Genomic DNA, 23,280 nt, shown 5'->3' with positions numbered 1-23,280 from the left:
AACAAGTTTATAACATATGCATGTGGTAGAATACAATCACACTGTAAGAAATGATGAAGAGGGTGATTTAAGAGAAACTTGAGAAGACTTGTATGAACTGAAGCAGGGTGAAGTCAGCAGAAACAGGAGAACAATTTATCCACTAACAACAATAATGTAAAGACAGTAACTTTGAAAGACTTGGGATCTCTAATCAACACAATGGCCAACCATGATTCCAAAGGACTCTTGATGAAACAAGTTGTCCATCTCCTGATAGAGAGGTGATGGACTAGTGCAGATCAAAACATACATGTGTATGTATGTATATATGTACTAATATACATATATATTTGGACATCATCAATGCAGAAATTTCTTTTGCTTGACTATATGTGTTTATAACATGGATTTTATTTTTCTTGCTTTCTCACTGGATGGGAAAATAAAGCAGGGGAGAAGGCAGATCTTTGTTTGAAAAATAATTTTTTAATCTATACCAGCAGAATGTGTACTCTGGAAGATCCTCTCAAGTGAGGAATGTTTTAAGTCTGGGCCCAAGTGAGAACAAGGTTTTATATCTGTTAAGCATGGTCCAGCCAAGCTAAATCTGGAGAGGCCAATCAGCATTGACTTGACTGATGAGTGATTAATTTTTTTCTGCCAAAGGAATCCATGAAGACTTTGTGTTAAGATTTGGGGTAGTGGCACTTGGTAAGGCAAAGAGAGTATCCCTACCCCTGAAATCACAGATCCTGAAAGTATTAAAGTTTTTAGGAAGTTTTAAGAGCTATAAGAACTGTGATAGTGGAACATTCCCTGTGGAATGCACAAATGAGACATGCCCTGTATGAGTTATTTCATTGTCTCACAAAGGTCAGTGTGGGGGATTTTTTGCTGAGGGAGACTTTCTAATGATCCCTATGAATGTCATACTTAAGGAAAGAAGGATTTTACAACTCATATATTTAGTTTCAACACATTAATCACTTCCCAATATATACTGTGCCCTCCTCCCTTCCCCACATAGTATTTTCCCATAGAAAAAGAATTAAACAAAACTTATTGGCAATACATGAAACTTTCCATTTTTGTCAAAGAGGCATTTATATCAATCATTGTGTCTTCTCTGATGGTAAAATCAAAAGAAAAGCATTAATTCAAAATCCTTCAGTCACCTTAGCACCCTGATATTCCAAAAGAATGCTTCAGAAAATACAACTTATTTGGGCGGCTAGAGGTGGCGCAGTGAATAGAGCACTGACCCTGGAGTCAGGAGGACCTGGATTCAAATACGACCTCAGATTCTTAACACTCACTAAGCATGTGACCTTGGGCAAATCACTTAACCCCAATTGCCTTGCTTTTCCCCTTCCAAAAAGCAAAAAATTTAAAAATTAAAAAAAGAAACACAACATTTATTTTTCTATCTATTTACTTATTTATTCTTTAAATGTTCTGTTAATGCCTCTTTTTTTCTGAAACATCAGGATCATGTCTGTATATAACACCTCTACTTGTATTCCTAGCCCCAGAATCAAACCTATTCTTGAAACAATAACAAAAGGAAAACAATAGCAAAGCAAAAATAGCTGATAGAGTAGCCTTATATGATGATGTGTGTGGCTGACAATCCTCCCTCCATAGTTCCTCACTTTTCTGACGGACCAACAGTGAGGTATGTTTCATTATTTGTTCTCTCAGACCAAGATTAGTTATTATAATTACTCAGAGTCTGACTTCCCTTTTGTGATCGTTTCATTTATATTATTAGTCATTGTACACTTTGTTCTTCTGGTTCTATATACCAGGTGAACAGCCTGTTCAGCCGTTTCCCAACTGATGGGCACCCACTTTGTTTCTAGTTCTTTGCTATCACACAGAGAACAATGCAACTCGATTTTCCTACAGCCATGTGTTCATGGCTGAGTCTGCTTCTCCTCTATCTCATATCCTTTGGTCTATGAGTGTCTCTTAGGAGGGTGCAGTTCCTTTTATCATCCCCATGATTTTTTTCTTTAATTTTTAGAGATGGGGAATTAAAATGAAAGAGATTTCTTTTATCTCGATCTCATTCTTCCAGAGCACCATATGCTTTGAACAGACCAAGTTAGAGACTGCTTGGAACTTGTCTCTGTTGAGAAAGAGAAAAGAAGTGTCAACTCTCTCCACAGTCAATTTTAAAACAACTTATACTTTACTATTCATTTGCTAGAACTCTGAGTACAATAAGACCCAGTTGCTTTGAGTCCAGTTCATGAAGATCACCAATTACTATTTAATCTTAAGCACTTAAAAAAATATTACTATGTCTTTTTAAAAAAACTAACAAAAAAGCCTTACTCCATGGAAACCCATCTTTTTTTGGTTCATAAAAGTAAAAAAGAAATGTCCAAGTATGGAAGAAGTCCAAAATCCCAGGTACTAATGCCAATAGCTGGAAGCTACAAATGAGGAGGCCAGTCCTAGTAAAGAAAGAGATCTTCTTTTACTACCAATTTCTCAAAGAAAAAAAAACGACTTTCTAGAAGAACACTGTCAAGTCTTTCTTAGGACTCAATCAGCGGGGGTAGCTTGATTCATTGGCATTCATCATTTATGAAAACTGGTTTTGTTTCTTCAGAAGTTTCCAGAAAGTAGAAAGTCTTCAAAACTCTAAGTTAAAGAGAAGGGATAAAAAAAAGCCTGCTCTGGAAATTGGAAGACATTCCCTTTCTTCCCAGTTCTACTTATGGGGAAAAAAAATAAAATAGAGAAAAGAAAATGTTTTCTTTCATAAAGTTGTTGCTACTAACCAGCCAATAGAACAAATTATTTTTCCAGTGTAAAGACCTACTTAGTCCAGGTTGCTAAGGTGTCCTCTCCCACTGAGGGACCCCACTGTGGATTCAATGTACAAAGTAGATCAGGTATGGGACAGCTATTTATTTTCACCTATACAAAAGAAATCCTTAAAACACAATGCAGGGCAGCTAGGTGGTGCAGCGAATAGAGCATTGGCCCTGGAGTCAGGAGGACCTGAGTTCAAATTTGGCCTCAGAAGCTTAACACACTAGCCGTGCGACTTTGGGCAAGTCACCTGCCCTCAAAAAAAAAACCCCACCAAACCCCCCCCCACACACACAATGCAACATTTATGAACACAGTGACAAAAGACTTAAAACATGAAATAGTCACTCCTACTCTACTCTTCCAGGAGTTTGATACTGAAAACATTAAAAATGTGAAACATTTTTGGGGACTGTTGAAAAGTCTTTCTTGCTAAAGTTTTCTTTCAACTCTCTTTGGACTCGGATACTGATTCCTGAATGGTTCCTAGGTAGAGACCTGAAAGTCAGGGACCAAAGTGGAAAGGGCATGGGGTTAATGTGAGTTTGGGTGATGCAAATGACAAACCAGTCCAGGATGGGGGCGATCTCAAGGTCATAAACTTCTCCAGGCCCACAGGGGAGCCAGGGACAGGAAAAGGGATGTATGGACTCCAGAGTTCATCATCAGAAGGCAGGGGTGGAAGGAGCCCTTTGCAAGAGTCCTACCTCCCTTTGGGGTGGCCAGGTAGCACAGCGAGTAAGAGCACCGGCTCCAGTGTCGGGATGGAATTCCGGGCCCAGACACTTAGCGCCCACCCTGTGGGTCTAGAAACACCTGGCCGTGTAACCTTGAGCAAGTTACTTAACCCCGATTGCTTTAAAAAAAAAAAAAAAGAGTCCTACCTCCCAACTGTATACCTCTGCTATACAGCAGCCAGGCTTTGGGGAGAGAGACAGGGCACACTGATTTCCACATAAATATTTCACTTTTACTCTAGTTTTGCATTGTCTAAGCAACTCCTTTAAGATCTATATCTTCTGTCAACACAAAGCATGAATTGAACTCATTTTTCTATCAAAACTCATCTTTTTCTCTGAGAAGAGTTGTAATAGTGACAGGGATCACTTCTTGTTGATAGTCACCCAAACTTCTCAATGACTCCAAGTTTCAACTGCCTTCTCCCTAGGCCCCAACATTGGTGAGTTCTTCCTGTGATATGTAAAAAATCTGAGAGACATAGTTTCTCAGATTAGCAATGTTAACAATAATTAATAAAAAGGTCAGTGGCACTCTCAAATGCCAAAGACCAAGAGAAGGCATTTCTGAGGATGGCAATTGACTCTGATTGTTTAACTAGTAATGAGAGAATGAGTATCATAATGAGGGGTGCCCCTATTCTAATGAGAGGCTGGAGATTGTGACTTTGATTATGTCATTTACTTCCAAATCACCCCCAGCCTTGGGTAATCTAGACGAGGTATCTATCTCTCCTCACCCAAATCTGAGAACACAATGGGTTTCCCCACTTGGGTGGGATCTGAACAAGATTGAGGAGAAAATTAATACAATCTCATTATCAGCAATGTCCTTTAGATGCTTGTAAGGGTTATGGGATTTAAAGATCTTCCATGCCCCATGGACGTGCTGACATAGCAGGAAGGGGCAGAGCAAGTGAAAGTGAAAGCCAGAGAAAGCGAAAGCCAGAGAAAGCGAAAGCCAAGGACGTGCTGACGTAGCAGGAAGGGGCGGAGCAAGAGAAAGCGGAAAGCGAGAGAAAGTGAAAGCCGAGCTAGCGGTCCTGCGGTGGCTGGCGGCAGTTGGCAGCGGTTGCCACGGCCGGCAGCCCCAGAGGCAGCGGCAGCTCGAAGCCCTTTTTTTTGAGTTAGGACTGCTAAGGACTTTCTGCTAAGGACTCCGGCTGAGGACTGCCAGGGGCCGGAGCTGTTGGGAGCGCGCTTCCAGGACGCTGGGTGGTTGCTGTGAGTGGGGAGAGGAGGACCTTTGCCTGAGGTAGCCTGTTCTGTTTTAAAGGCTTGAGAATGTGGGTGCTTTCTACTTTATCTATCTGTGCCAATATCATAACTACTCTGATGGCTTTCACTTTCTGGTTTTGGGACTCAGTCTTTTGGTACCTTAATAAATTTTCTAGTTTATTTCCCCATATGGCAAACATGACGTATTTTGTGATGGATAATTATATCAGCATATTTGTAATCTCTATAGGCATTGTGAATATGGCATTGCTGATACAATGCTGGCTTGGCTTGGTAGAGAATGAGGACCTAGGAAGAGGAAAAAAACACCTAGATTTTAATAATCATCTCCCAGAACCTCCATTTTGAGGAAGGGCCAGGCCAGTCATTTTTCATTCGCTGGACTTCACCACCATGTCCCACTCCCCACACTTTAAAGCTTTGTTTAATGTATTACTTCCCCCCATAGGGACCAATGAGAAGGTTCTGGGGCACATAGCTTTCATCGTGGGCTCACCTGAAAGGGTTAAGACAAATGTATCCCTAGAAGGGACCTCACTCCAAGGATGCTCTATAGAATGGAGATGTGCTCTAGCTAGAGCAGATCAGGAGTACTCCTCCTTTATGCCAATTGTTGTGAAAGATAATGTTTTGTTCTACCTATACTCATTTCCAATTCTCCAGGCAACCATTTGTGCATGTTTGAAACTTGTTCTACTGGAATCTATTAATTTCCTATTTCGTGTTAGTTTATACTGGGTGTACAAACTCAAAAGCAGTCTCTTCCCTCAAAGAGTTTACATTCTATAAGAGGTGATACAACATGACCATGTTATTGTTCAGTCATGTCTGACTCTTTGTGACTCTCTTTGGGGTTTTCCTGGCAAAGATACTGGAGTGATTTGCCAGGTCATTTTACAGGTGAGGAAACTGAGACAAACAAGGCTGTGTGACTTGCCCAGGATCACAGAGCTAGAAAGTGTCTGAGGCCAGATTTGAACTCAGAAAGATGAGTCTTCCTGACTTCAGGACCAGCACTCTATCCACTGAGCCACCCAGCTGCCTTGTACAATGTACAAGGAAATGTACAAATGTGTACAAAGGAAATGCAAGGCAATTTGCAATGATACGAGGAGCACAAAAAAACAATTGCAGAGTGGGGGAGGACAGGCTTCTTATAGCAGGTGGTATCTGACCTTGAAAGTGATTCCAAAAGAAGGCAGTTAGGAGAGAGTCCTTTTCAGGCCTGAAGTATAGCTAATGCAAAGACATGTCAGGAGATGGATTGCTGTGTATGCAGAACAAGAAATATGATAGTTTGGCTAAAGCTTAGACTTCATGAGGGAGAATAATGGAAAAAATATTCTGGAAAGAAAGGTTAGAGCCAGATTGTGAAGGGTTTTAAAAGCCAAAACTCTGGGGTCACAGATAGATTTAAGGAAGTTGCCTCTGACTTTGGCAATAAGAGACACAAATGTGCTTATACAAGGAGGGAGCTAATGACATTGGCCTCCTTAATACTTTGCACTGACATCGAAACTGGACAACCCTGAACTCTAAACAAGTCCAATCTCTAACCCTCATTTTTTTAAATGCATAAAATGGGGATAATAAATCTTATCCCTTCTCTGCTCCATAGAGAGAAGAAATGTGATAGCATAAAGAAAAATGGCCATATTAAGAAATGCTTTTCTTAAAAGGGAAGGAAAACAAATTATGTACTTAATAAAGAGGGAAAAAAGATGGATTATGTTCATGACTCACTTTTATAGATGCTTTGAGCTTTAGAAAAAAGTATTCTAGGAAATGAGAAGATATTTATGAACCCAAAACATAGAGGAGGAGAGGGAAGAGGAAGACAGTGATATCATCACAGCACATGTGACTGGGTTAGTTTTTAAAATACATATACATTGATACATACATGCATACATATAGATAGATGTATGTATAAATACATATACATTGATACATACACATGTATGTGTGTGTGAAGATATATGTATGTATTAGCTTTTACAAACAGCTCTTTACTTCAAATACACACAAAAAAATAGCTTGCCACAGAAGGAGGGAATCACCTTCCAGGGAAGGAGGGATCATCCTGGTCCCTGTCATTCTTAGAACAATCATTCCATTGTACTCCCTTAGTTGCCTTGCCTGAATCTACCTCCAAAAGTGTCTCACTTTCCCACACACCCCTCTTACTACCTTGTTTCCAGCTTTCCAGCTGAGGCCAAACCCTCTTAGGGATGATTATAACCTACCTTTAATGATTACTAAACTCCCACTCCATCATACTCTCCCCATCCCAGTGATTCTGAACTCCCAGCTTGTCACTATTCAAATCTGTTACCCATTCCCTTAATCCCATCTACCCCCCTCAACCCAGCCCCCCTTAAGGTCCTACTCTAAAGCTTCCCATGCTTTACACTGTTTTCTTTGGAATCCCTTCTCCATAGGTAACAAACTTGCTTTCATCTTAAAACCTTTTCCTTTCTCACTCCATCTTCTTGCACTTAATGAGATCTGGCCCCTTCCTGATGACCAGCCTTTCTGAGCCTTTCTAGCACTGGTTGCACTTTCATTCATATAAACCCTGTCCCCACCCCCACCTCCAACTCACTAGTTGAGTTATGAAAGTTGGAATATTCTTTGCTCCCCATTACCACTTTCAGTCTCTCCCTCTATCACCATTTCCTCCTTTGAGGTTGGCTCAATCCATATTGGCCACCCAACTGAGATTTTGATAACTTTCTTCTACCAAGTTCTAGGACACTCTTCTTTCCTCAATGAGTTCAGTGTCTGGCTCACAGTCTTTCTCTCCTTCCCAAGTGACTCTTCCTCTCATAGTAGGGGATACCAATACATCTATTGATACTCCGCTAATTACCCAGTTCCTCAACTTTACTTATTTCCCATGACATGCTCCTCCAGCACACCTCAGCTATAGACATAGTTATACCCTTGATTTTGCCGTCACCCACAAGTCACCCACTTTCATGTTCATGAATTGTGAAATTCCCTCAAATGATCGCAGTCTGTCATCATTTCACTTCTTCTCCTGCCTTGCAAGCTTGCATCCTGTTCTTTATTCTCACTGCACTCCCAATCCCTCCAGTCCTTGCAGTAGCTATCCTCTCTTCCTTTCCTCATCCTGACCTTTTTAGGAACTAGTTCAGCTTTACATCTTCTTCTCTCAAGTCCCTTGTTCCTTTATATTTTCACCGATCACTGGCTAAGCCTTAGCCTTCAATTACTCCCACCATCTCGTTTTCATTCCTTCTCACAAACTCACATGAAAGAAGCCAGAGAAAATCATGGAACCATGCAGATTTCTCTCTCACCGTCTCCACTGACTGCTCACCTTGGCGAGACCTTTTTACATCCTCCTGATCAGTGCACTATTGCACTCACCCCACAGTTTTTCCAAACCTCTTTTCCCTTCCTCAAGTTTCTCTCCATTAAACCGTGAGTGTCAAAGCGGGCAGGGACTGATTCTTACTTTTCTTTGTATTTCCAAACACTCCGTACAGTACCTGGCACACAGTAAGGGCTTAATAAATGCTAGTTGACTTGACTTTAGCAGCAAGTTCAGAAGTTGCAAACATTTCTCCCTTAGATTTGGAGATATACTCACTGCTACATTACCTTCATCCCTGAGGAGGGAATGGGCTCAAATTTAAACTAATTTCTACATAGAATTCACCCCAAGTGAGACATGACTAGTGGATTGCCTTTGTCTTCTGACAAATTCAGGGGTGGACTCTAACTCTCCAACTTCTTGCTCTTCTGATCTTTAAAAGCTCACAAGGTTGTAGCCATTGCTGACCTCATTTACCTAAAATAGGAAAATAAAGGCAAAGAGGCCAAGAACAGAGGACTGTACTCATGGGCCATATGTCAAGGTCTCCCTTCATTCAGAGCTATGAATAGCTCTCTCTCTTCAAGTGCCAACCGGGAAGAAAAGAACCACAGCAAAAATTTTGCAAAAACGCACAATCCTTTTTTTTGTTTTTTTTTTAAAGCAATTGGGGTTAAGTAACTTGCCTAAGGTTACATGGCCAGTTTGTGTGTGTGTGGGTGTTAAGTATCTGAGGCCAGAACCAATCCTGGGTCCTCCTGACTCCTGGGCCAGCGCTCTTACTCACTGCACCACCTAGCCGCCCCCAAAATGTACAATCTTGCAAAAAATATGACTTATAAGAACTGAGGGAAAAAGGTAATTTTAACCATATTCTCTGCCATATTGAAGTCTGTTGCGGGCGTTTGCCTTCACAACAGATCTAGACGACTAGCCCCACGGCCCTCTCACTTACCCATCCCGGGTCTTCGGTCGTCACCGGCCCCTCACGGGGAAAAAACACCAGACAGAAGGCGGAGGAGTGAAGCGGGGTGGTTTATTCTTCAACAGTTACATGGCGGAGAGAGAGAGAGAGCGCCCTCTCACACAAGAAAATATATAGCGAATCCGAGCCAATCACATCGCAGTTTTACATTTATGGCCTTATATGGTGATCACCCCCATGGCCTTATATGGAGATCACCCCATATTCATTCAAAGCAACCATGGCACCACCCAAAACCCCTCCCCCTCCCCCATCAGAAGTCCCACCTTGTGGAAGAATGCCTTGTTGATAATTATAATTTAACAGAAGAGGACAACTCCAAAATGTGAGAATGACTAAAGAAAATAATGAAATTGTTGGAAAGCAAGTCTTAGATATGCTAGTTAAAAGAATCAAGGTGGTTTCTTTCAGAGACTCTGGAGGAGAGCCTGGCTAGAGTTGTGGCTAGGTACTGACCCAACAAGACATGTTTTTACATTATGTTCTTAATCCTTGGGAACTCCTCAGAAGAAAGGCATTTCACAAGTTGAAGAAGGGGTCAAAATGGGCATGACAGACCTTAATAGCTATGTTGACTGGATTAAGGGATGAAGAAAACAGATGATTCAAAGTTGGCTCCAAGTTTTTGAGCTAGGGTGGTGCCCTACAAGTTTGTTGAAGGGTTATTGTATTATTATTGTAACAATATAATGTGTTAATAAATTCAATAATAAAGTATGGAAGTTTTCATCTTGGTAAAAAACATACAAATACATTTGTATATCTATCTATATGTTTGTAAATATATGTATATATATACACAAATAAAAATGTTTATAAATATATCTATTTGTATATTATACACAAATAAAATATTTTAATAAATACATATATGTTATTTTAGATGTGTTTGTAAATATATGCTATATGTATACAAATATAAAATTTTATAAGTATATAAATACAGCTATATATTATTTGTATATGTATTTGTAAACATATAATATATAAAATATAAATTTCAATAACTATAAAAATACATTTATATATTATCTAAATATATATTTGTAAGTATGCATTATATATACACAAATATAAATTTGAACAAATATACAAATACATGTACATATTATCTGTGTTTTTGTAAATATGTCATATATACAAATAAAAGTCTGTATAAACATACAAATACATTTGTATATTATCTAAATATGTATTTGTAAAAATATATTATATATAATATACAAATATAAATTTGTATCAATATACAAATATATTTGTATATTATTTAAATGTTGCATATATACTATAGGTCTGTATAAAACATAAACATGTACAATATACTCAAATGGACCTGTGATCTCGATTCTGAAGTCCTTAAGGACTTATTCAACCTATTTGTTCCTGCCTATCCATTCTGACTCTCACTCATGTCCTCCCAAACATCCTCTACAAAGTGTCAGCCAATATGCTGGAAGCCTTCCTCACATTCTCCTGATATCATGATGAAGAGGTATAGGCTTAGTGGTGCTCAAGACCCCAAAATACCAACATGCCAGGTCCTGCCAAATGAATTCGACTCAAGTCTTCTCTCAGTCAAAGAAAAGCAACGTTTATTAAAAGTTCACCACATTGGGTAGACTCTTAAGGAGCCTCGGTATCTGTAAGGCTTGTATTGGACAAGCAGGCCAGAATCATCTGACATAGAGCAGGTCTGTGCTAGTTCATTCTATGGTGCTTTCACACCACTTGGGGGCAAGATAGGGTTTTATATACAGAAAGGTTGTGGGAGGAATCTAGAGGTGGTCTAGAGGAGGAGTTTGGGGAAGGTCTTCAGGAGGAGTCAATGAGGTCATACTCCAGTAAATGTGTGATTAAGAGTGGGAAGCTGTTGGAGTCTATCTGGAGAAGACAGACTATGGTAGGCTAGGCTCGTTCAATTTGATTTGGTTATAGATATTTTGGGGGGATCAAGGGTGGGGGCTAGCTGGATAACGTAGGGCTAAAGATTTGGGCAGAGCCACAATGAAAGGCCTATGGCCTCAGGCAAATGCCTTACAGGGGAAGATTCAAGGAGAGCTCAAGGGGGTTCCCAGAGCCTGTACCTCATCATTGAGGATACAAGTGGAGCCCTCTGGTCACACCCCCTGTTATCCCTTGCTCTCAAAATGTGACCAGCCTATTCTTCCTTTCAGCCACACAATTCCTGGGTGATATAGAATATAAGTAGATGTTTATATTAGTGTTAAATATAATCAGCAGCATGGTATCACAAATTAAGTATTGGGCTTAGAACAGAACCCCCTAGATTCAAGTCCTGCTTCTAACCCATATTAACTATGGCCATAAATAAGTCACTTATTTATGACTAAAGGCAGCTATGTGTCATGGTGTATATAGCTCAGGGCCTGGAGGCAGGAAGACCTGGGTTCAAATATAGTCTCAGACACTAACTGGCTATGGGACTCCAGGCAAGTCATTTAACCTCTGTTTGCCTTAGTTTCTTCAACTATAAAACGGGGATAATAGTACCTACCTTCCAGTGTTGTTATAAGGATCAAATGAGATTATATTTATGTACATATTTATATAAGCACTTAGCTCAGTTCCTGGAACATAGTAGGCATTTAATAAAAGTTTGTTTCCTTCCTTCCTTCCTTCTTCATCTTAGCAATGCCCTAGGCAACTCTCTAACACAAGTCACAGGTGAGCTGCTTATCTGTGTCTATGGAGGAATTTTCCCCACTGTGAGTCCCCTTAGCTCCTTGTGATTAAATAACAGATTTGTACCACTCCTCCCCACCTCACCCCATCCCCCAAATGTATAGAAACTACAATACATGTTCATAGAGAAGTGGCATAGTATCTAACAGAAGGTTAGAATTAAGGTCAGAAAGACTTCATGTGCATCAGACAACTATTCAGGACTTATCTGCTAAGCCCTAGACCAGGAGTTCTCTACATTGTCAAAAATCACTATGCTTTGTATATGTCTTTATAATCTACAGAAACGTTTGCATCAAAATACAGCCATTTGACCAGAACAAGTTTTTCTTCACTGGATCATGACTGCCGGCCCCTCCAGATTTATGGTTTGGCAGCGATAGTCCTCAGATTCCACAATATATTGCAGGTTCTCTCTGGATTTCTAACTGCCAGGGCCTGGAAACTAATATGAATCCTATTTTATTCAGTGTTCTAAGTCAACAGAAGCAATTTGTTTTCTACTCCCAGACTTCTCAGAAAATATAAATTAAGTCATTCTTACTGCAAAGACTTAATTTACATTTTATTCTTATTGTTTTGCATTTTATTCTTATTTACATTTTATAAATCTATTTTATTTTCATTTTAATAAAATTTACATTTTATTCTTATTAATCCAAAGATATGGACAGCTAGGTAGTACAATGGATAGAGTGCCAGGCCTGAAGTCAGGGAGACTCATTTTCCTGAGTTCAAATCCAATCTTGGATACTTTCTAGTTAGTTGTGTGACCCTGGGTAAGTCACTTAACCCAGTTTGCCTCTGCTTCCTCATCCATAAAAGCAAGCTGGAAAAGGAAATGGCAAACCACTACTTTCGAGAAAATTCCACATGGAGTAATAGAGCATCAAGACATGACTGAACAACAACCCTAATCCAAAGATATACAAGAGATGAAAAAAGGGAGTATGAAGAGCCTTTGGCTGACTTGAAGAACAATAATGTAGCCTTTGATAACAGTTTGATCTTAGAATCTGAGTTTAAAACTAACAGAAAAGCTGACATCATTTGGAAAGTCTAACGCCCTACACAGATATAGCTTCCACCTGTCTGAAAATTATCCCACATTTGCCTGATCTCTAATCATAATTATAATTATATCTGACACTTAGATAACATGCTACAAAGCACTTTGACATATATGTGTGTGTACATATATGTATATACTATATATGTATATGTATGTGTATAGATAGATATAGATACAATCTCACTTAGTCCTCACCTGTGATAGTAATGGCAATTAAAGATTCCCCTGTATTGGCTTGGTTTTCAAATTGATTGTGTTAAAACCCAGAGTTTGTTAATCCCACCTGTGGGATGGGCTTGTTGATGTGAAAAGAAAGTCCTGAACTGGGAGGAGCTGGTGATGTAGATTTGGAGAGACACGAGAGAGAGGTGGAAGATCTTTTTGGAAGCAGCACCTCGTGGAGAGAGAGAGAGGCTAAGAGAATTGCTGGTGGCCGCTTTGAATTGCCCTGGACTTTTGAGACCTGCCCCCTGAGCTGCCAAGGACTGAGAAGACATGGCTGTTTTGCTGGTACTTTGTCTGTCTGTTTTGATGTTATTTTGCCAGATTTGTCCACTGGTGAAAGACAGTCCTTTTGTTGAAGAAGTCCTGGAACCTGGCTGTTCGCTAAGAAGCCCTGAGACTGTCCTGCAGACAGAGAGTGAATACTGTCCACTGGTGAGGGACAGTACTGTTGTTGCAGGGGTCTGGAGACTGTCCTGCAGACAGAGTGAATACTGTCCACTGGTGAAGGACAGTGCTGTTGTTGCAGGGGTCTGGGAGCCTTTCTGTTGGTTCAGAAGCCCTGAAGAAGGATTTTCTTGTTGTATGTTTACAGAAATCCTGGGAGAGGGCTTTGCTAATGTGTTCAGGGGTTCTAGGACTGTTCTACAGACAGAGGATAAATTCATGAAGGGACTGGCAATGTATCTTATGGCCTTGCTAAGCCTTGTCTCCCCAGGAACTAAGATTGCTGAGAACTTGCCTCATGTCAAGATGAAGAAAAGACCTCCATTTGGGTATTAAGTGCTGTGTTTAAACTTGATGTAACTCTGGGGTAGATTCAATTGTGATCCAGGGGTGGGGAACTTTTGACCTTATGTTTGGAAACTAATCTCCATTTGAGAAGAGGGGCTTTGTGGTGGACTCAATTAAGGTATAGCCTAGGGGTGGAGAAGTATTTAGAACAGAGACTTTGTAATTGATTGAATGATTGGAAGGTCCTGGGGTGGGGTAGTACTTGGAGATTATTTAATCACACTTAGTAAATGCTGTATTTTGAATGATGTCATGTTTTGATCTTATCTGTTCTTGGTTTGTCACTGAATAAAATAGAGAGCACCTATGCTGGTATTTTGAACCTGGGAAGTCGCCTTCTTTTGGTATTACATTACATCACCTTAACCCTGTTAGATAAACAGTCAAGCATTATTGTTCTTCTTGTTTTTTACAGATAAACAAACGGAAAGTTTCTCTGATATGTGGTAGGTGGCAAAGACCAGACTAGACCTGTGCTTTTCTGATTCCTAGTCCAACATTATTTTCCACTTATAGTGATCTACCCTTTCATTAATTAATTCAATTGATTCATTCATTCTATAAAATTTTTTATGCCATTACTGAAACACAGCTGTAACAAACTATAAATAGCTACAATTATGGAAATGAAAACAACCCTAAAAGGCAAATGATACAGATTAATTGTGAAGACTTGTCTTGTACCTGAGAACAAAGATGATGAAACATACTTCCCTCCTTTCCACAGAGCAGGGGTTCTCAACAATTTTTATTCCATGGCCCCTTCCTTTGGCAGGCTGGCAATGCCTAAGCATGCCTCCGCAAAATAATATATTTAAATGCATAAAGCAAAAGACCTAGAATTATGAAAGAAACCAATTACATTGAAATAAAGATGTTAAGTTTTCCACACCTAAGTCCACAGACCCCCTGAAATTTACTCACAAACCCCAAGGATCCATCTATGGATCTCAGGTTAAGAACCTCTGCTAAAAAGGCAAAAGACAACCAGGCAGAAGACGTGTGACTCAGTCATAGTCATTTTTTGGCTGGCTTGGCTTAGCTTAACTGTTCTTTGTAAAAAATGAAGTCAAGAGGTTGTATATCAAGAAATAACTGGCATAAAAAGCAAAAGGCATCAATTTAAAAAATGTGCATAGAGCACTTTGCTGGATGCTGGGCAAGATACAACTTGAAACCATGGCAGAAAGAGTTGCAAGTCTATCCAAATCCTCAGCCACTAGACTATTGATATGAGTATGTTTTCCCAAGCTTTGTATATGAGTAAATTTAGGCAGCCATTTTATAGGATACATGGAAACACTGACTTCTGGTGATTTAGACTCTATCATGATTTATGACAGCTTCAAATATCAAAGTGCTACTATGCTACACAAAGAGATAGAGAAAGTAGGAAGGAGGAGGAATACAAATTAAAAAAATGAGAGAAGTAAAAGAGCAGAGGCCCAAGACCACACAAACAGTAAGTTAATTGAAGGGCTAAGATGTGAACTCGGATCCTTTCTACCTTTAAGACATTAAAGCCATATGCATTAAGGGAGGCAATCATGAAACCATGATAGCTAGGTTCACTGCACATTTATGCTTCCTGATTCCAAGTGAGCCCTCACAGCAATCCCTTTCCTTAATCCTTAGACCAAACCCCTGGTGGAAGGGGAAAAGAGGAGTGGAAGCCTATTTCTTCTGCTACTGTCCGTTCGACCTCGGGAACTCACTTAAACTTCTGGTATCAGCCTCCTTATCTGTAATGATGCCTGTGATGGCTAACATTTATATAACACTCAATGCCTTCTCTCTTTGCACGACTTAACTTCCTTTACAGAGATGATTGAAGTCATCTTATATTAGTTCCCCCATTTTCCTTTTTCCTTACCTCTACACCACTGACTTCTGTCTGTGAGAACTTTGGCTCTGACCATTTTTACTTTTTCCCAGATTCATTGTGACTATTTTAAGTAATCATATCTACTAATCATATCCAAGGGTTCCATTGAGTACAATGCTCTCTGTTATAGGACCATGCATGAATCACCAATCCAACTTCAAAAACATTTAAGACATAAAAGCAGTATAAATAATAAGTAATCAAGTATTAGAATTGTTTTTTTCCCTAAACTCCATACACAAATCAGTGCAGCCCATTATATATTCCAAGGAGAGGAAGGGGATAGATGTCTCCCAAGGAAAAACTTATTTGGGGTTGAGGAATCTGTCCATCATCACATAGAACAGGAGGGGGAAGGTGTTGGGGGTTATAGTAAGGAACTGTCATTCATTTTCCTATCTCCTATCTCCCATTTATGCTGTCAGGGTACATGGTGTAATAGTTATGAAATTTGAAGATCCCTTTGTATTGGCAAGCTAACAGGTACTTAGCACATAGTTTCAAATTAATTATATCAAGCCTCTATTAAGAAAGAGAAGGTATGAACCTTTGATGTAACAGGAAGGGGCTGAACAGGGAGGAGTTAATGCCGCATATAAGGAAAAGCCCCATTACTTCTTGGAGCAAACGTTGTGGAGGCAGAGCAGCTACTGCCAGGGAGAGAGAGAGAATTTCTCTCAGCAAGCTTCTGGAGGCTGGGCTGCTACTGCCGGACTGAAGACTGAAGACTGAACTGAGAATTGAGAAGAGCTGAGAACTGGGAGCAGAACTTCTTGGAGAAAGCAGCTGGAGGCTGGGGAAGAGAGGCCCAGGCTGGAGAAAGTGGTTTTGATTTTGAGGATAGAACTTGTGGTGGCAGAGCTTCTTCTGAGAGCCAGCCAAACTCCTGCTGAGAGCTTCCGAGAACCAGCCTGAGCTGCTGAAGGCAAGGAAGCATGACTATGGTGTTGGTACTTTGTTTTGGGTCTATGTTGATTTCACAGGCAGAAAGTTAATTGAGATGATAGTGCTGACCACATGTGTGAATACTGTTGTGATTCTGCTAAGCTTGATGTGTATAGATATTGTTGTGGCTCTGTTAAGTTTTCTCTTCCCAGGAACAAAAACTGTGAAGGACTTAAGGTGGACTGGACACTGTGAGCTTCAATGTGAAGCAGGAACTGCATGGAGAGCTGGACAAGAAACTGGGAGCTGTTTGCCTTTGAACTGAGGTGGCAGTTGGTTAGATTTGGGTAGGAGCTGGGACCATGGAAGAGGAACCATGGATGCTGAATGCCTGCCTCGAGTCAAGATGAAAACATCACTCCTTGGGTATTTAATGCTGACTGATGAAACTGTAACTTACTTGTGACCTAGGGGTAGATGGCCTTTGTACTTTCCACTACCCCTTAAGAGGGTACTGAGTAGTGACTGATGATATTGTAACTTAATTGCACCCCACAGGTCGAGGACTTTGACTTTTGTACTTTGTGATTGAATTAAGGACTTTGTGATTGACTAAATGAATGTACTTTGCTTAAAACTATGTGACCACTTTGGTAAAAACTATGTGGCTATTTTAGTGTTAAGTTGTGAAGTTGTAACATTGTGAATGCTGTACCTTGGTTTTCTTTGAATGTTTTGTCTTAGTTTGTTACTGAATAAAGAGTTTACAGGGAGGCCAGGTAGCACAGCAAGTAAGAGCACCGGCTCCAGTGTTGGGATGACATGTGGATCGAATCCGGGCTCAGACACTTGTTACCCACCCAGAAACACCTGGCCATGTAACCTTGAGCAAGTTACTTAACCCCAATTGCTTAGGGGCGGCCAGGTGGCTCAGTGAGTAAGAGCACTGGCTCCAGTGTCGGGATGACCTGGGGATCAAATCTGGGCTCAGATACTTAGCACCACACGCAGAAATAACTGGCTGTGTAACCTTGAGCCCGAATGCTTGAAAAAAAAAAGAGTTTACTATACAGTGTAATCAGAACCTTGAAAGCTGTTCACAGCAGCAGTCCTCTGGAAAGCTGTTCATGCTTGGCTTTACATATGGAAATCTGCTGGAGTCTCTCCACTTGGCTGTGGAGTCATTGGAATTCTTCTAGAATCCTAGGTTCAAGGATATCATTGTAATATGGTTCTAACTACAGCCTGAAGTTTGTCTATATGTTAACTGCAGCTCAGAAATACCCCCAGGATCCTCTTGACATTGAACAGTCTCCTCTTTATGCTATTCCCTAACTCTCAAGTATGTTTCTTCCTACAATTAACACTTATTCCCCTGTCTTACCACCATGGACACCTGAAAATGCAGAGAATATCTTTATCAAGAGCAGCTACCCCTATTATATTTCATTTTTTAAAAAAATATTTTATTTTTTTCCCAATTACATGCAAAAAAATTTTGAACATTTTTAAAAAATTTTGAGTTCTAACCTCTCCTTCCCCCTTTCCCCTCTTCCTGATATGGTAAGCAAACTGATATGGCTTTTACATGTGCAAACATGCAAAACATTTTCATATTAGTCACGTTGTGGAAGAAGACACACAAAAACCCCCCAAAATAAAGAAATTGAAAAATGGTATGCTTTCATTTAGTTTCAACTCCATCAGTTCCTTCTCTGGAGATGGATAGCATTTTTCATCATGATTCCATTGGAAATTATCTTGGATCACTGTATTGCTGAGAATGGATAAGTTATTCACAACTGATCATCACACAATATTGCTATTACTGTGTACAATGTTCTCCTGGTTCTGTTCACTGTACTTTGCATCAGTTCATGTAAGTCTTTCTGGGTTTTTCTGAAAGCATTCTGCTCATCATTTCTTTTAACATAATAGTATTACATTACAATCATATACCACAAACTTCTTCAGACATTCTCCAATTGATGGCACATCCCCTCAATTTCCAATTCTTTTCCTTCACAAAAAGAGTTGCTATAAAAATGTTTATACGAGTCCTTTCTCCCCTTTAAAAAAATTTCTTTCAGAAACAGACTTAGTAGTAGTATTCCTGGATCAAAGGATATGCAGTTTTATAGCTTTTTAGGCCTCCCTATTACATGTTAAAACTCTTTGTCTTCACTCATTCTCTTCCTTTCCCCAGAGTATGAGGTGGACATCTTCCTTCCCAATGTTAACCACTTTACCTGTATGTCCTTGGTCTCATCCACTCACCCTCAATGATCTTTAATCTCTTCTTCTCTGTTGGTTTTCTTAAACTCTCTGACTACAAATGTGCAGATATATATCCTATCCCCACCCCCCCACACACCCCCTTTTGCTTGACCCTGCTTAGTTTGTGGTGTTGCATTCTACAACTTCAATATGTAATTTATTCTTGTTTCTTTCTCTTTTAACAAACTGTTAGTCTAAGCTTTTTCCCATCTAAAAAGTATAGCTTTATTAAGTTTTATTTCCTTGTCTGCAAAAGAAACATTAAAACAACAATTATAACAAAAATAAGCAAACATTTAACTATGCACATATGACTAAATCATCTTAAAAGTATTCCTCTTAGTAGGAACTCTTTGTTTTTAACTCTTGGCATGCTCAGAATGACCACATGCTCAGTATGACCACAACTACTTAAAAGTTCTTTTGAGTTCTTATTGTTGTAATGGCTTTTTTGAATGGAAGTCTATGTTTCCATTCTGTTCCCAAGGACTACAATAATTTCTCACAGGAAATGATACTGAAGGGGCAGCTAAGTGGCGCAGTGAATACAACACCAGCCCTGGAGTCAGGAGGACCTGAGTTCAAATCTGACCTCAAACACAAACTAGCCATGTGACCTTGGGCTACTCACAACCCCAATTTTCCTCCAAAAAAAAAAAAGGAAATGATACTGAAGATTTCTGCAGTATAACATAGCCTCCCCTCCCTGTCCCACCCCCAGCTTATGGTATGCTATAGGAAATATCCTGTATCTCTCCTCCCTTTCATTATCATACCTTAAGAAAAGGAGTGTATAACTCTTGACTCTCCATCATTCACTCCTCATCTTCCTAGTTATTTGTCTTTTCTTCCCACTATTATACTGAAGCTATTTGTTCTAGGTACCAAGGACCCCCAATGCAAAAGTTTTTCTTCTTTTTAACTTCTGTAACATTTGACAATGTTGATCCCATATTCTTGACATTCTTTCCTACTTCAGATTCCATGAAACTGATTACTCATTCTCTGTCCCCTTTCCAGATTCTTCTTCCTTCTGCTTCTTGAATGTAGACACTCCCCAAGGATGTCTTTCCTCCATTTTCTCCTTTTCTATCTCTAGAATCTCTCTCTTGACAATCATATCTGCTCTCTCTCATTGCTTCAGTTACTACCCCTGTATAGATAACACTGCCATATGTTACCTCTTCCCAGATCTCTAGATTCACATTTTCAGCTGTTTATTAAAGATCTCTGCAATGTCCCATTGATAGCTCAAATACATGTCCAAAACAACTCTTTCTGTATTTCCCCCAACAAAACTCAATTCCCTAAATCCATAAGTTCAAGGTACTGTGCTAGGTACTTGAGTCCAGACAATACAAAAAACAGTCTTTACTCTCAAAGAGTTTGTGTTCTACTAGAAAGGTATACAAACATGTAAACAGATACATGTATTCATAATATTTTGAGAAGAGAGTGAGCCCTAAGAACTAGATGGATCAGAAGGGTTTGCCATAGGAAATGGTCCACGAAGAAAGCTAGGGACTTGTTTTCATAAATTACTCAACAAAGTTGGAGGAAATCCCACAATTGTACTGATTGAGCATTTGTTGTTGCTATTTGGTAGTTTTAGTCATGTCTTCCACTTTGTAATCACTTTAGGGTTTTCTAGGCAAAGAGCAAAGATACTGGAATGGTTTGCCACTTCCTTCTCTAGCTCATTTTACAGATGAAGCAATGGAGGCAAACAGGGTTAAGCAACTTGCCCCCTTCACACAGCTATTAAGTGCCTGAGGTCAAATTTGAACTCAGGTCTTCCTGACTCCAGGCTCAGCACTCTATTCTCTGTGCTCACATTGCTGTCCAATTCAGTATACATTACATAATTATATTATCCAATATCAATTATGTCTTTATCGAAATAAAGCAGTCCTTTTATTCCTCCTTAAATTTATTCTTAATTTCCTTCATCCATAGAATCTATTAAGATCTTTTTCTGGGGATGAAGCCAAGATGGCAGAGTAGAAGCAGGAAACTCTGTGGGCTCCAACCACAATGAACTCCAATACCTATAAAATATGACTCTAAACAAATTTTAGAGCTACAGAACCCACAAAGTGACAGAGAGAAAGAGATCTCCTGCTGAAGGCAGCCTGGCAGGCCGCTGGGAGCAGAGAGCAGTCCCAGTGAGCCACATAGTTCCGGCCTCAGGGTGGCCCTGACCAGCAGTGGCTGGAGCAGACTTCAGGAGAGTAAATCATTAGCAGCTGTAGTAGCTTCCAGACCTCTCAATCCCATAAACACCAAAGAGAAAGTAAAAGGTCAGTGGGGAACTCTATTGGACTTGGGTGATGTACCATGTGGCTCCTGTCCCCAGGGTGAGAGATGATGGAGGTGCAGCAGCTGCAGCTGCTGCCCTGTGGCTGCATCCAGAGCTCCTGGCCTGCAGATTATAGGGGGACCAAGTGACCATTTAGAGAGTAATTGCTCTTGCTTTAACTTGCTTATATCTGGGTTGCTGTCTTGGGTGGTGGTCCTGGGCGGAGAAATGCCAGTGTGCCAGTGAGGGGTCTGTAGAGAGGTCATCCTCCTCAGACCTCTGACAACATTTGTGAAAACTCCAGCGATTTGGGACAAAGCTCTCCACTCTGGAAGCAGCCAAGTAATTGATGGCAAGATGAGCAAGCAGAGGAAGTGCTATCAGCAATAGAATCCTTTTTTGGGGACAAAAAGAATCAAAGAATGGAATGGGAGGAAGAAAACAAAGTAAGAACTCCTGCTTAAAAGCTTCCAAGAAAAATATGAGTTGGTTACAGGTCATGGAGGAGCTCAAGAAGGATTTTGAAAATCAAGTAAGAGAAGTGGAGGAAAAATTGGGAAGAGAAATGAGAATGATGTGAGAAAATCATGAAAAGTTAGTCAACAGCCTGCTCAAGGAGACCCCAAAAAATACTGAAGAATAACACCTTAAAAAATAGACTAACTCAAATGGCAAAAGAGGCCCAAAAAGCCAATGAGGAGAAGAATGCCTTAAAAAGCCAAATTTCCTAGATGGAAAAGGAATTTCTTTTTTTTTAATAATGGAAAACAGATAATGTTTATTTGTTGTTTTTGAAACCAATATGCAGCCTCCATTAATAGATTTATATTTGAGTTTGGCATCACTGGCATAAAATTACAAAATCTGGAAGTTGGAGAAATCTTTTTTTTTCTTTTTGGAGGGCAATTGGGGTTAAGTGACTTGCCCAAGGTCACATGGCTAGTTTTGTGTGTGTGTGTGTGTTAAGTGTCAACTCAGGTCCTCCTGACTCCAGGGCTAGTGCTCTATTCACTGTGCCACCTAGCCGCCCCCAGAGAAATCTTATGAGGTTTTTTTTTTTTTGCATAAAATCCTTTAAAAATGGTTTTCCATCCTTTGGAAAAGGAATTTCAAAAACTCCTTGAAGAGAAAATTCCTTCAAAATTAGATTAGAGCACATGGAAGTTAATGACTTTATGAGAAATCAAGATACTATTAAACAGATCCAACCAAATGAAAAAATAGAAGGCAATGTGAAATATCTCATTGGAAAATCCACTGACCTGGAAAATAGATCCAGGAGAGATAATTTAAAAATTGTTGGGCTACCTGAAAGCCATGATCAAAAAAAGAGCCTAGAAATCATCCAAGAAATTCTCAAGGAAAATTGCCCTGATATTCTAAAACCAGACAGCAAAATAGAAATTGAAAGGATTCACCAACTGCCTCTTGAAAAAGATCTGAAAGAGAAAACTCCTAGGAATATTAGAGCCAAATTCCAAAGTTCCTAGGTCAAGGAGAGAATATTACAAGCAGCCAGGAAGAAATAATCTGAGTATTGTGGAAATACAATCAGGATAACACAAGATCTAGCAGCTTTTACATTACGGGACTGAAGGACTTGGAATATGATATTCTAGAGGTCAAAGGAGTAGGATTAAAACCAAGAATCACCTACCCAGCCAAACTGAGTATAATGTTTCAGGGGAAAATATGGTCATTCATTCAACAAAATAGAGGACTTTCAACCATTCTTATTTTTAAATTTACTTTTATTTTTTGGAGGGGCAATTGGGGTTAAGTGACTTGACCAAGGTCACATGGCTAGTAAGTGTTAAGTGTCTGAGGCTGGATTTGAACTCAGGTTCTCTTGATTGCAGGACCAGTGCTCTATTCACTGAGCCACCTAGCCTCCCCACTTTCAAGCATTCTTGATGAAAAAACCAGAGCTGAGCAGCAAATCTCACTTTCAAATACAAGAAGGAAGAGAAGCATGAGAAGGTAAACAGGAAAAAGAAATCATAAGGAACTTATTAAAGTTGAACTATTTA

General features: G+C 39.8%; 1 long non-coding RNA gene across 1 annotated transcript in view; it reads right to left on the bottom strand.

The window, feature by feature from the left end:
• Positions 1-1,224: 1,224 nt before the first annotated feature.
• Positions 1,225-23,280, bottom strand: part of LOC138175149 (uncharacterized) — a 30,165-nt gene continuing 8,109 nt past the window's right edge. Inside the window, exon 3 of the long non-coding RNA XR_011171901.1 lies at positions 1,225-2,113. This is a non-coding gene — a long non-coding RNA (uncharacterized lncRNA). The remainder of the gene's footprint in view (positions 2,114-23,280) is intronic.

Source organism: Petaurus breviceps, unplaced genomic scaffold (genome assembly GCF_028583685.1).
Source record: "Petaurus breviceps papuanus isolate PSGF00001 unplaced genomic scaffold, PetGlider_PUasm1.0 76, whole genome shotgun sequence".
NCBI lineage: Eukaryota > Metazoa > Chordata > Mammalia > Diprotodontia > Petauridae > Petaurus > Petaurus breviceps.
The sequence above is the reverse complement of the archived record's forward strand: the minus strand, read 5'-3'. Positions and strand labels throughout refer to the sequence as shown.